The following is a 13,468-nucleotide window of genomic DNA, read 5'->3' as shown; positions in this document are numbered from 1 at the left end:
AAGGAAATGCAACAGTCGCTCCTTTTCCTCTCTTAAAAATATTTTATTTATTTTTCAGACAGTATGGCTATGTACCATAAACTAGTCTGAAACTTACTATGTGGACCACACTTGGCTCAGAGTTGCAGCAATCCTCCTGCCTCAGTCTCCTGAGTGCTGGGATTTCACATATGTGCCACCATGCCTGACAATGGCAGCTTAGGTGTCTTCTTCACGTCCTATATGTGTGTGTATGCCAGAGGAGGAAGTCACTCACGGTCCACCTCCTTCCCTGGAGACAGGGTCTCTTGCTCCCTGTAGCTATGCTGGTGGCCAGCAAGACCTAGCCACCCTCCTGTCTCCACCCACTACAGCACTGTGTCCATACAACTTTTTCACTTGGTAACCAGGATGGAATCCCAGGTACTTTTGCTTGCACAAGTGCTCGACCCTGAGTCACATCCCCAGTCCTTCAATGGAGGATCCTAGGCAGGGGCTCCACCCTGAGCCACGCCCCCAGCCCCTCACTGGGGATCCTAGGCAGGGGCTCCACCCTGAGCCACGCCCCCAGCCCCTCACTGGAGGATCCTAGGCAGGGGCTCCACCCTGAGCCACGCCCCCAGCCTCTCACGGGAGGGGCAGATCTTAGGCAGACCTAAATGAGGTATGATCACATCTTGCTGTGATGAATTCCTTTGTGCCGTGCTGTGGCAGAGGCTCCATGAACTCAACCTGTTATTATATTGATTTTTTTTGTTTGGCTTTTTGTTTGTTTGTTTGTTTTTGGCTGGGGGTGGAGGGGTGTTCAAGACAGGGTTTCTCAGTAACTATGAAGACTGTCCTGTGTTATTCTTTCGGTCCCTGCCCTAGCCACGCCCACTCCTTTTTAACCTCTGATCTCTGCCCGCCATCGGGATCTCTCTCCCTGTGTTCTCTCCCGGTGTACACATGGGCTTTGCCTCTCTCCTCCTCTCTCCCTCTCTTTCTCTCTCTCTCTCTCTCTCTCTCTCTCTCTCTCTCTCTCTCTCTCTCGTTCTCTCTCTCTCTCTCTCTCCCTTTCTCTCTTTTTTCTCCTTTTTAATAAATACTTATATGGCTATTTCCTGTGTTTATATGTCTGTTACCCGCATAGCCTGTTGCATGGCGACTCCGCCAGCCCGCCCCGGGGACCAACAACCGTCTCTTCGGGGCTAGCAGCTGCTTTTATGGCTCCATGGGTCTGCTCACATGCGCCCGCTGCATTGGGGGTTCCGCCGTGTGGCTTCCCGCTGCCGCTGGGAACCTCCTTATATTTTTTAAGAATAACATCCTGGAACTCGCTCTGTAGACCAGGCTGGCTTCAAACTCTGAGTGCTGGGATTAAAGGTGTGCGCCAGCACTGCACGGCTTGTTACATTGGTTTTCAAGACCCAATAGGAAGAGTTCTGTAGGCGTGGAGCGCAGAAAGCATAGCAGAGTTGGAATCAGGACACAAAAGTTACAGGCACGTGAGGTGACTGGAGACGTGTAGTCCAGCACCTCGGGAAGCTGAATCTGGAAAGGCGGGAGGCTTAGCTCTCCGACAGTCCACCTAGGCCCACCCATGTAAAGGTAGTTCAGTATGTGGTAAGACAAAGTAACAGAGGGGCCAGGGAGATGGCCCGGCAGTTGGGGGCACTCGGCTACTCATGGAGAGGACCTGAGTTTGATTCCCAGCACCAATGCTGGCTCACCACCATAGCTCCAGTCCCAGTGATCTGAGACCTTCTCACCTCCATGGGCACCAGGCGCTCAGCCTGCACACAGACCCGGGACCGAAGCACTCACTCTTGCAGGATATTTAATCGCACTGAGAAACTCCGAGACCATGTTAATAAAATTACCCTTGAATCAGGGGCAGAGCCAGCAACGTGTTCACAGAAATTAGTCATAGAGACAACCGAGGAGCCAGAAATACTGATACAGAGATTCACAGGATGGACTACGGTGGGGCTTAGAGATTTGCTCTTTTTGGTTTGGGGCAAGTAGAAAGAGATACTTTGTCTGCTGGGTCTCCCTCGGAAATGAAGCTCAGCTAGTTGTTTCTCAGCTTCTCTGAGCTAGAAGGTTTAACCCCAACATCTGATTCCTGGGTCATATAATTGTAAACAGAACCATAGAGATTCAGTTAAAATCTACATTTGGCAGATTCAGCCAAGCTGGGACTGGAAGTCCCGCCAGGCCTCTGACTAAGCAGCGGGGTGCTGACAGTAGTTAAAATATCAGTAGACTCTGCAGCAACTAAGCCCACAGAAAAACAACCAACACATAAAAGAAAAATTAATAAGCTTCTGATGTTTGTTTTTTGAGATAAGGTTTCTCTGTGTAGGTCTACCTGCCCTGGAACTCAATCTGTAGACCAGACTGGCCTTGAACTCACGAAGCTCCAACTACCTCTGCCTCTGCCACCACTGCCCACCTAAAGTAAATAAGGTTTAGCAAGACCAACAGAGGCGAGGCATAATGGCACACTAAAAAAATAAAAAAAGAACAGCAGCATGTAGATACAATTAGCAAAGTCCACAAGAGCCCAGAATAAGGAATAAAAACTATTTATTTTGGAGAAAAACAATAAGAGTAGAGAGTGCAGTCTTCTGTTCTGTAGGCGCTGGAAGTTGTTAACAGAACTCTGACCACCACCCAAGACAGTGAGCACAGTCAGGCAGTGGTGGCGCAGCCTTTAATCCCAGCACTCAGGGGTGAGGGGCAGAGACAGGCAGATCTCTGTGAGTTTGAGGCCAGCCTGGTCTACACAGCGAGTTCCAGACTCCAAAGCTACAGAGAAACCCTGTCTCAAAAAAAAAAAAAAAAAAAAAACAAAAACAAAACAAAAAAAAAGAGTGTGCACACGTGTTACATCTGCACATGGAGTACCTCAGACCACACCGTAATGGACTGGTACCCAGAAGGCTATTGGATAAATGAATTCCCACAACAGTAGAGGGCAGGGAGAATGGTTTGAAGCTAGATGTGCTCTCGTGGGTGCTGTGGAGGTGTCGGAAACCCAAGGATGTATTCTGTCTCCAGTGCCGGGCTGACCTCAGGGAGCTGCCGAGGGGAGGGCTCCTGCGGTCCCAGCCTAAGCAGGGAACCCCAGGCCTGTCAGACACTGCAGCAACAGCAGCAACAACAAGAAACAGATGACCTGAGTATGAGCAACAGCGTTCAAGGTTGTCTTCTGGGTTTACATGCAGAGGTTTGCATACACACACTAACACACTCACACAGACACGTGGACACACACAAGCGAACAAGCACGTTCACTCATACACACATATACACACGCACACACAGACACATACACAAGCGAACAAGCACGTGCACTCATACACACATATATACACGTGCACACACAGACACACACACAAGCGAACAAGCACGTGCACTCATACACACATATATACACACACACAGACACACACACAAGCGAACAAGCACGTGCACTCATACACACATATATACACACGCACACACAGACACACACAAGCGAACAAGCACGTGCACTCATACACACATATATACACACACACAGACACACACAAGCGAACAAGCACGTGCACTCATACACACATATATACACACGCACACACAGACACACACAAGCGAACAAGCACGTGCACTCATACACACATATATACACACACACAGACACACACACAGACACACACACAAGCGAACAAGCACGTGCACTAATACACACATATATACACGTGCACACACAGACACACACAAGCGAACAAGCACGTGCACTCATACACACATATATACACACACACAGACACACACACAAGCGAACAAGCACGTGCACTCATACACACATATATACACACGCACACACAGACACACACACAAGCGAACAAGCACGTGCACTCATACACACATATATACACACACACAGACACACACACAAGCGAACAAGCACGTGCACTCATACACACATATATACACACGCACACACAGACACACACACAAGCGAACAAGCACGTGCACTCATACACACATATATACACACGCACACACAGACACACACAAGCGAACAAGCACGTGCACTCATACACACATATATACACACGCACACACAGACACACACACAAGCGAACAAGCACGTGCACTCATACACACATATATACACACGCACACACAGACACACACACAAGCGAACAAGCACGTGCACTCATACACACATATATACACACGCACACACAGACACACACAAGCGAACAAGCACGTGCACTCATACACACATATATACACACACACAGACACACACACAAGCGAACAAGCACGTGCACTCATACACACATATATACACACGCACACACAGACACACACAAGCGAACAAGCACGTGCACTCATACACACATATATACACACACACAGACACACACAAGCGAACAAGCACGTGCACTCATACACACATATATACACGTGCACACACAGACACACACAAGCGAACAAGCACGTGCACTCATACACACATATATACACACACACAGACACACACAAGCGAACAAGCACGTGCACTCATACACACATATATACACACACACAGACACACACACAGACACACACACAAGCGAACAAGCACGTGCACTAATACACACATATATACACGTGCACACACAGACACACACACACAGACACACACATGTAGGACCCAGGGCAGCTTGGTACACAGCTGCCAAGTCAGGCTCTATAGACCAATAGGAATGTAGGCCTGAACCTCGGTTTACCCTAAGACAATACCCGGTTCCAAGAAAAACCACAAACTGAGTCCATCCATGCTTCTCCCAGAAACAGACCATCCAAAGGCATTTCCTAATGTTCCAATACTATAAATAGGATCATTTGATGTCTGTAAGCCCAGTAAATACCCACTCCCTTTAACCAGGGCATCCCTAGACAATGTCAGTCAATCAGGGGTCCTGAGCCTTAAAAAACCCTCTGCTATTATAAAAATCCCATCCCAACTGTGCTCAGGGCTCTCTGGTCTCACTAACACATTGGGCACATGGAGAGTCTGAGTTCACAAATTGTATAATAATAAAGGCTCTTTGCTTTTACATACAGGACTTGGTTTTCTTGTTGGTTTCTGAGGAACTCCGTGGATCTGGGTATAAAATTTGGGTGCTGGTCCTGGATCTCTCAAGCCCACTGGGACTACTACCTATAGAGCCTTCAGTCTCAACTGGCTGGTAGATTTTCTGTGTTTTGTTTCGTGTCTTGTGGTAGCAAGGGAGTGAGTCGCTTATTGGTCCCAGCTGTCCAGAACTGAAATAATAACACAGAAACTGTATTAATTAAATCACTCCTTGGCCCATTAGCTCTAGCTTCTTATTGACTCTTACATCTTAATTTAACCCATTTTTTATTAATCTGCATATCACTTCAAGGTCGTGGCCTACCAGCAAAGTTTCAGCACGACTATCTCTGGCGGCGGATCCATGGCATCCTTCTGACTCTGCCTTCTTTCTCCCAGCAAGCCGTTTAGTTTTCCCTGCCTAGCTCTGTTCCCCTACAGCTCTGCTATAGGCCCAAAGCAGTTCCTTTATTAACCAATGAAAGCAACACAGAGAGAGAAGGACCTCCTTCACCATTTCCCCTTTTCTGTTTAAACAAAAAGGAAGGCTTTAACATAGCAAAACTATATATAACAAAACAGTTATCAAGCAAGAACTACAGTTACAATATTTGTATCTACTTTATCTTTTATCATAACTAAGGAAAACTGTATCTGTTCTTCAACTCCATCAAAGACTCCAGAAGGATATAATATTACCTAAGTAAACAGGAAGTACATTGTAAGCAACTTCCAAAACTCTAGAATTGACAGAGACATCTCACTGCCTGGACAGTTACCCAAAGTTCCACTGTACCGTTGGGGCATCCATCTTCAGCCTACAGGACATAGTATCCAGCAGACTTTTTCACAAAGCAGGACATTTCAAAGACAGTTCCACCTATGTTGGCAGTTTGTCAGTCACTTTCTTCTGTGTCCTAAAGAATGTCTCGCAGACTCTTTCATGAAGCAGGAACCCCGAAGGACTGTCTCACCTTTAGGCAACTTCAGCAGTCATTTCTCTGTGGGTTCTGCATGTCCAGTTCATAAGGAGCCTCTTCGATGCCCATCTTCCTTTTGAAGTACATTGGTGCTGCCAGGAGCAGATGTGTCTCATTGTCATGAAAAGTCCTAAGTTCTTAAAACACTTTAAATGTCAGATTCTGAAGGTCTCTGAAAGATATGAAGAATACCTATCTATCTGAATTACATTTCTGTACATTTAGAAAATCTAACTTACATGGCTACAAGCTTGACTATTATAGATGACTATCTATTAACCTATATTTTTTAATTTTACATCACATTTTAAATGAACTATACAAACACAATACCTTAATCATAGGCAGAAATATACATATACAATAGAACAAAATTTACCTTAAATTTGTATCAATAAACCAAGATCCATACCAAAGCAAATTATTTATCTCTATAGCATATCCCCCTTTAAATGTAACATAAATACACAATTATAAACAATATTTTGGAATATGGGTTCAGTTCTGTCCAAACTTCTTCCTGCTGTTTATTGGGTGAAGTGTTTTCTTTGTGGGGTGTTTACAGAAACGTCTCAGGGATCTTGTTCCATGTAACTATATTGGTTTAGAAGCAATCCACAGGTTCTTATCTTCTCTGAAAACAAAAGAAGAATCTCTTTTCCAAAGCAATATATTCTTAAACTCAAATTTTGGAATCAAGATACCTTTATGTTGGTTTAGCTTAGCAGCCCATACAATGAAATGTCTCTCTGTACTGAGCTCCTTCACAGTCAGAAAATTCAAAGAAAACACAATAATATACATAATCCAGACTCTCTCTGTATATTCCATCTTTACATGGCTTCTTTTTCTTTTCTTTTTTTTTAAGATTTATTTATTTAGTTTACAGCATCCTATCTGCTTTATGCCTGCAGGCCAGAAGAGGGCACCAGACCCCATTACGGATGGCTATGAGACACCATGTGGTTGCTGGGAATTGAACTCAGGACCTTTGGAAGAGCAGCCAGTGCTCTTAACCTCTGAGCCATCTCTCCAGCCTACATGGCTTATTTTTCTTTACTCCTTTTAATCTATAACTGTCTGTCTCCTTACTTTATTTTTTTATTTTTTGGATTTTCGAGACAGGATTTCTCCATAGCTTTTTGGTTCCTGTCCTGGAACTAGCTGGAACTACTGGTTCTAGACCAGGCTGGCCTCGACTCACAGAGATCCGCCTGCCTCTGCCTCCCGAGTGCTGGGATTAAAGGTGTGCACCACCACCGCCTGGCTTATCTGTCTCTTTAAAGACTATTTTTAAACATTTATTTTATAACTCTCTATACTCTTTTTCTTCTCTCTCCCAAGCCTATGTATATTTATCCAACACTATGACCTATTTTTAGATCTTTTTCATCTCAAATTGTTTTTTTTGTATATCTATAATTATTTTCTTTGTAAAATACTTATTTATTTATTATGTATACAATATTCTGTCTGTGTGTATGCCTGCAGGTCAGAAGAGGGCAATAGAACTCATTACAGATGTTTGCGAGCCACCATGTGGTTGCTGAGAATTGAACTCAGGACCTTTAGAAGAGCAGGCAATGCTCTTAACCTCTGAGCCATCTCTCCAGCCCCTCTGTAATTATTTTCTGATCAGAAGCATTTCTTAAAATGCTAAGCAGCTTGGTCTCTGAAAGACCCTCTGAGAGGACCTTCCCTTGGGAGAAGACCCTGGAACCCGAAAAAACAGTCTGAGACCACTGGCTGCAATCAGCAAGAGGTTTATTAGGTGTACACAGGTACCTGCGGGCAGCAAAGTCTTTTCGGAGGACTTGCGCGCCTGCAGACTGGGAGAAGGTCTTTTTATAGGAAAAAGAGTGGCTGAAGCAGTCATACAGAAACAAAAGCATGGTTACAGGGATCTCATTGGTTGGTTGGAATGAGGCGAGGTGCATATGTGGATTTTCCTCTCCCAGCACAGATGTATGGCCACAGATATCCTGTTTTGTGGCTAGGGGCCCTGACCTCACCCTGCACTTACATTTGTTTTTTGTCAAAGCCTTGCAAAATGACGTTACAGCAGCTAAGCTGGGGTCTTTCATAGGGGAGACTGTTCCTTTTGTGAACTGCTAACATTCTAAGTTTGGCACATGTGCCGACTACAGGTATCCTGTTCTCCTAAGCAAACAGGATGTTCTCATGAGAGCAGGCTAGCTGCGGGTCCTGAGGGGGTTCTGAGGGTCTCAAGCAAACAGGATGTTCTCATGGGAACAGCCGACTGCAGGACCTGAAAATCTTTCAAACAACCAGGACGTTCTCATGGGAGCATGCTAGCTGCAGGTTCTGAGAGGGGGTCTGTAGGGTCTTTCAGTCTCAGTGACCCTGGGTGCTGGCTCCTCCTCTCTCAGGCTTTAAATATGGTGAAGGCAGTTTACCTCAGCTCTAGAATGCTGGGTAGGAGCCATCCTCACCACCTAAACTTTGGATAGCACCAGACAGCATATAAACCCCTTTTTTTCTGAGTAAAAGCTAAATCCTCCATGCAGCGCACCGCGTGGCCTGGAAACATCCCTGTGTACGGCAGCAGGAACCCACCATGCTCTCCCCCTGTGCACACCTAGTAGACCTGATCCTGCCGCCTGCCCAGGCAGGGAGCACCAAGCCACGGGTATGGTCTCAGCTACTTTCCTCCTGACCCCAAGTGGGCACACAAACACCTGGACCCATTGAAATGCTTCATAGCTGGAGTTTGTGCTGGTGGTGCAGCCCAGGAAACTGTGTCTTAAAACTGCAGCTTTTTTCTGCTGCAGCTGAGTCAGGAAAATCTCTCTTAAAGAAGCTGAGGCATGTCACCAGCAGACAGCAAGAAGCTGTGTTAAACTCTGTATTTTTGTGTCTAGAGTTCCTTTTCAAACTCTCTCAGGTCTTAGTGGATTTAGCTAGCACATGTTGGAGCACCAATCTGTAGCAAGGGAGCCACTTGTTCATCCCGGCCTCCCAGAACCTAAATAATAACACAGAAACTGTATTAATTTGAAAGACCCTCAGAGAGGACCTTTCCTCTCTGATGAAGACCCCAGAACCAGGACACTCCGAGACCAGGCCACAGGATGCAATTATCAAGAGGTTTATTGAGTAAACACAGGTACCTGCGGGCAGCAAGTCTTTCGGAGGACTTGCGCGCCTGCAGACTGGGGGGAGGTCTTTTTATAGGGAAGAGCAAAAAGCAAGTTTACAGAAGCAAAAGTGTGGTTATCGGTTGACCGGATTGAGGCGGGGGCATGAATGGTTTCCTCTCTCAGCAAGGGTGTCAGCAAAAAGCAAGTTTACAGAAGCAAAAGCGTGGTTATCGGGATGCGGCGGGGGGCATGAATGGTTTCCTCTCTCAGCATGGATGCCTGGCAACAGTCATCCTGTTTCTGTCTTATAGCTAACCTGCTTTGTTGATATCCTATCTTATTGACATCTTGCCTTGCACTCTTCCTATCTCTATCTCCTACTCTCTCAGGCACCTGGATGTTCTAACGGGAGCAGGCTGGCTGCTGATCCGGAGAGTTTTTTTTAAAGCAAACAGGACGTTCCCCCGGGAGCATGCTAGCTGCGGGTTTTGAGGAGGGGGTCTATAGGGTCTTTCAAATTAAATCACTGCTTGGCCCATTAGCTCTAGCTTCTTACTGGATAACTCTTACATCTTAATTTAACCCATTTTTATTAATCTGCATATCACCATGAGGTTGTAGCCTACCAGCAACGTTTCAGCATGTCTATCTCTGGTGGCAGATCTATGGCATCCTTCTGACTCTGCCTCCTTTCTCCCAGCATGCCGTTTAGTTTTCCCTGCCTAGCTCTGTTCCCCTACAGATCTGCTATAAGCCCAAAGAAGTTCCTTTATTAACCAATGAAAGCAACACATAGACGGAAGGACCTCCTTCATCCTCCGGAGGAATTCTTCTGTGTGGGAGTGGATCTCTCTGGGTTCTGCAGACAGATGTGGGTGGCTCCCAGAATCTCAGTTTCAGTTCTGCCCCCGGGATCCAGACGGACTCTTTACTTGTTCATTGTCCTGTGTGTTGTGTTTTTGTCCTGACTTAGCTGACGCTGACGACATGGACAGACTAAGACTACTCTCCCTCCCCTAGCTTTGATTCTGGACCATTTCAGGACTTCAGAAACAGGGAAAAGAGGGAAAAACTGGAAACTAAAAGGGTAAACTTACCACGTTTTTTTTTTTTTGGTTTTTTGAGACAGGGTTTCTCTTGTGGTTTTGGAGCCTGTCCTGGAACTAGCTCTTGTAGACCAGGCTGGTCTCGAACTCACAGAGATCCGCCTGTCTCTGCCTCCCGAGTGCTGGGATTAAAGGCGTGCGCCACCACCGCCCGGCACTTACCACGTTTTTTAAGACTGAATGGCTAGCTTTTGGAACCCGGTGGCCAATAGAGAGAACCTTTGACCCATATATCATTTCTAGGACAAAAGACCTGATTATTGACGAACCTGGGCACCGGAACCAGATTCCTTATATGGTCACTTGGGAGAACCTTGTAGCCACCCTCCCCTGGTTAAAACCCTTTATCTCCACAGGGCTGATAAGCAGGGCCATCTTTGCCTTACAGGAAGACAAAAGGTGAGAGGACGCTAATGTTGTTCCTTTTGGAGACAAGGCCGCACATGCACAGAGAATACAGCATCCCCCTGGACTACAGATCCCAGCTCAATGGAAAGCCACGCATGCGCAGGACATTCTCCCAGACGCACCTGGATTCCCCCTTTAAAAACTGGGGACGCCACAACTCCCCTCTCTTTCCCTTTCGTCTCTTCACCCCCATCCCTCACCTGTCGTCACCCCCTTCCCCATTAAAGTTCACCCACGTGGGACTGCCTTGTGTCTCGTGTTTCTCTCCAACCCCGCAGAAAGAATAACATTTTGGTGCCTTCTACTCGAGGACCTCTCCTCCTGGTCACCTGAGGCTGCGGCTCCGGTTTGGCGCATTCCGGAGCCTGGGGCCTCCCGGGACAAGGTCAGGACCGAGAACCTGTGGCCGCCCCCACGTGTTCAACGTGGCCATCTCACCCAGAGATCATCCGGTGGAGCTCCAGGCTTTCTTTGGTGCGTCCTGGGTACGGATGCTGACTCCTCCCCCTCCCCCCCAGCCTTCCACCCTCAGCTAGACCTGTTTTTTATCCGCGCCTGGGAGCTCAGAGCTTCCAGTTCTCCCCTCCTTTTTCTGATCCTTTTCTGTCCTCTTTACGTACGGGCCTGACTGTGCCCTCTCGCCCGGGACCCCGGTTTTTATGTCTGCCTGGGACACAAGACCGAGAAGTCCTGGCGCCGGTAATGGGGGGGGGGTGGGGGTGGCGGCGAGTCTTCTGTGCACCTCGGAAATGCGTGGGTACTGGACCTATCTGGTGGACACCACCGGTGAGCGATGATCTGATCACTGTCTGACGAGGTATATATGATGTGGGTTGTGGGTCCTATGGAAGATGGAAATATAACCCTCTCAGGATAGAATTTACTGATCAAGGAAAACAGATTCTGACTGAGGAATGGACTACTGGTAAAACCTGGGATATTCAAATCTATGATGGACCTTGGACCTTATCTTCACTATTAGATTAGAGGTTCAGACCTCAGGGGCAACAGCGCACAGCACAGGGTTCAGATAAACCCCCAGGGGCAACAGCACACAGCGCAGGGTTCAGATAAACCCCAGGGGCAACAGCACACAGTGCAGTCCAGGTACCTCAGGAGGGGGTTGGACCCCAGAAGTCTACTTGGGATTCTTCATACAGTCAACACCCTTTATGGGACTTGGTTTCTAAAACCTTCCCAATTTTCCAGAATGCTGACTTTATCTAAATGCACAACCACTTTCTATGTTGGTATTGCAACAGCTGGTGATTAAACCTCGGTCTCCCCAAAATCCTTCCCTTGTGGGGAAAAAGGAAAGATTTCGCTACAGCAGCTGACAGGTACGGGGACCTGTATGGTGTCCCTTGGAAGGCGAGCCCCAGCAGGTCTATGTAACCAGATCATCACTATACAAAATGACACCCTCAGCCAGGCGGTGGTGGCGCACACCTTTAATCCCAGCACTTGGGAGGCAGAGGTGGGTGGATCTCTGTGAGTTCGAGGCCAGCCTGGTCTACAAGAGCTAGTTCCAGGACAGGTTCCAAAGTTACAGAGAAACCCTGTCTTGAAAAATCAAATAATAATAATAATAATGACACCGTCTATTTGGTATCTGCTGGATGGTGGGCTTGCACGTTGGGGCTCACTCTCTGCATCCATGGGAAGTCTTTAACACAGGACAAGGTCTTTGTGTGATGGCCCAATTATTCCCCAACATAAAATACTATACAGAGGTTCAAATGGAACTGGCCTTTCCCCTGTTCCTGCCAGGGAAAAGTGGGCTATAGGGGCAACAGCTGTCTTGCTCTCTTCCCTGGTAGGACTGGGCATGGTGGAAGCAATGGGGGTGGGCACCTCAGTCTTAATTCTCCAGGATAGAAACCACCAGCCATCAATTCGGATCTCAAAAACATAGAACAGGCTATACTCAATCTAGAGCCCTCTTTAGATTCCCTGGCTGAGGTTGCCTTACAGAATCAAGAGACCACCTCTGCTGCCCTGGGGGGGGGGGGGGGAAACGTTGTTTCTTGGTCAATCACTCCAGGGTAATAAGAGATACAATGACCTCTTTAAGAAAATGGATGAATGATAGAGAACAGAATGCTGGATGGCATGAAAACTTGTTCATCTGGTCTCCTTGGTTAACAGCCTTATTTGAGCTCTAGCAGCCCCGATGCTCCTGCTCCTACTACTTACTCCTGGCCCCTGCCTCTCAACAGACCCATGACTGAGTTCTGTCACTGGTACTTGTGAGGGGGGGAATGTAGGACCCATGGCAGCTTGGTACACAGCTGCCTAGTCAGGCTCTATAGAACAACAGGAATGTAGGCCTGAACCTCGGTTTACCCTAGGGCAATACTTGGTTCCATGAAAAACCACAAATGGAGACCACCCATCCTCCACCCCAAACCAGACCATCCAAAGGCAATTTCTAACATTCCAACTACTGTAAGTAGGATCGCTTGATGTCCCTTAGCCCAGTAACACCAATGCCAGTCAATCAGGGGTCCTGAGCCTTAAAAATCCCTCTGCTATTATAAAAACCCCATCCCAACTGTGTTCAGGGCTCTCTGGTCTCACTAACACATTGGGCACATGGAGAGTCTGAGTTTGTGAACTTATGTAGGAATAAAGGCTCTTTGCTATTTTTTAAAAAATATTTATTTATTTATTATGTATACAATATTCTGTCTGTGTGTATGCCTGCAGGTCAGAAGAGGGCACCAGACCCCATTACAGATGGTTGTGAGCCACCATGTGGTTGCTGGGAATTGAACTCAGGACCTTTGGAAGAGC

The sequence above is a fragment of the Microtus pennsylvanicus genome, chromosome 9 (genome assembly GCF_037038515.1).
Source record: "Microtus pennsylvanicus isolate mMicPen1 chromosome 9, mMicPen1.hap1, whole genome shotgun sequence".
In the NCBI taxonomy this organism is placed as follows: domain Eukaryota; kingdom Metazoa; phylum Chordata; class Mammalia; order Rodentia; family Cricetidae; genus Microtus; species Microtus pennsylvanicus.
The sequence above is the reverse complement of the archived record's forward strand: the minus strand, read 5'-3'. Positions refer to the sequence as shown.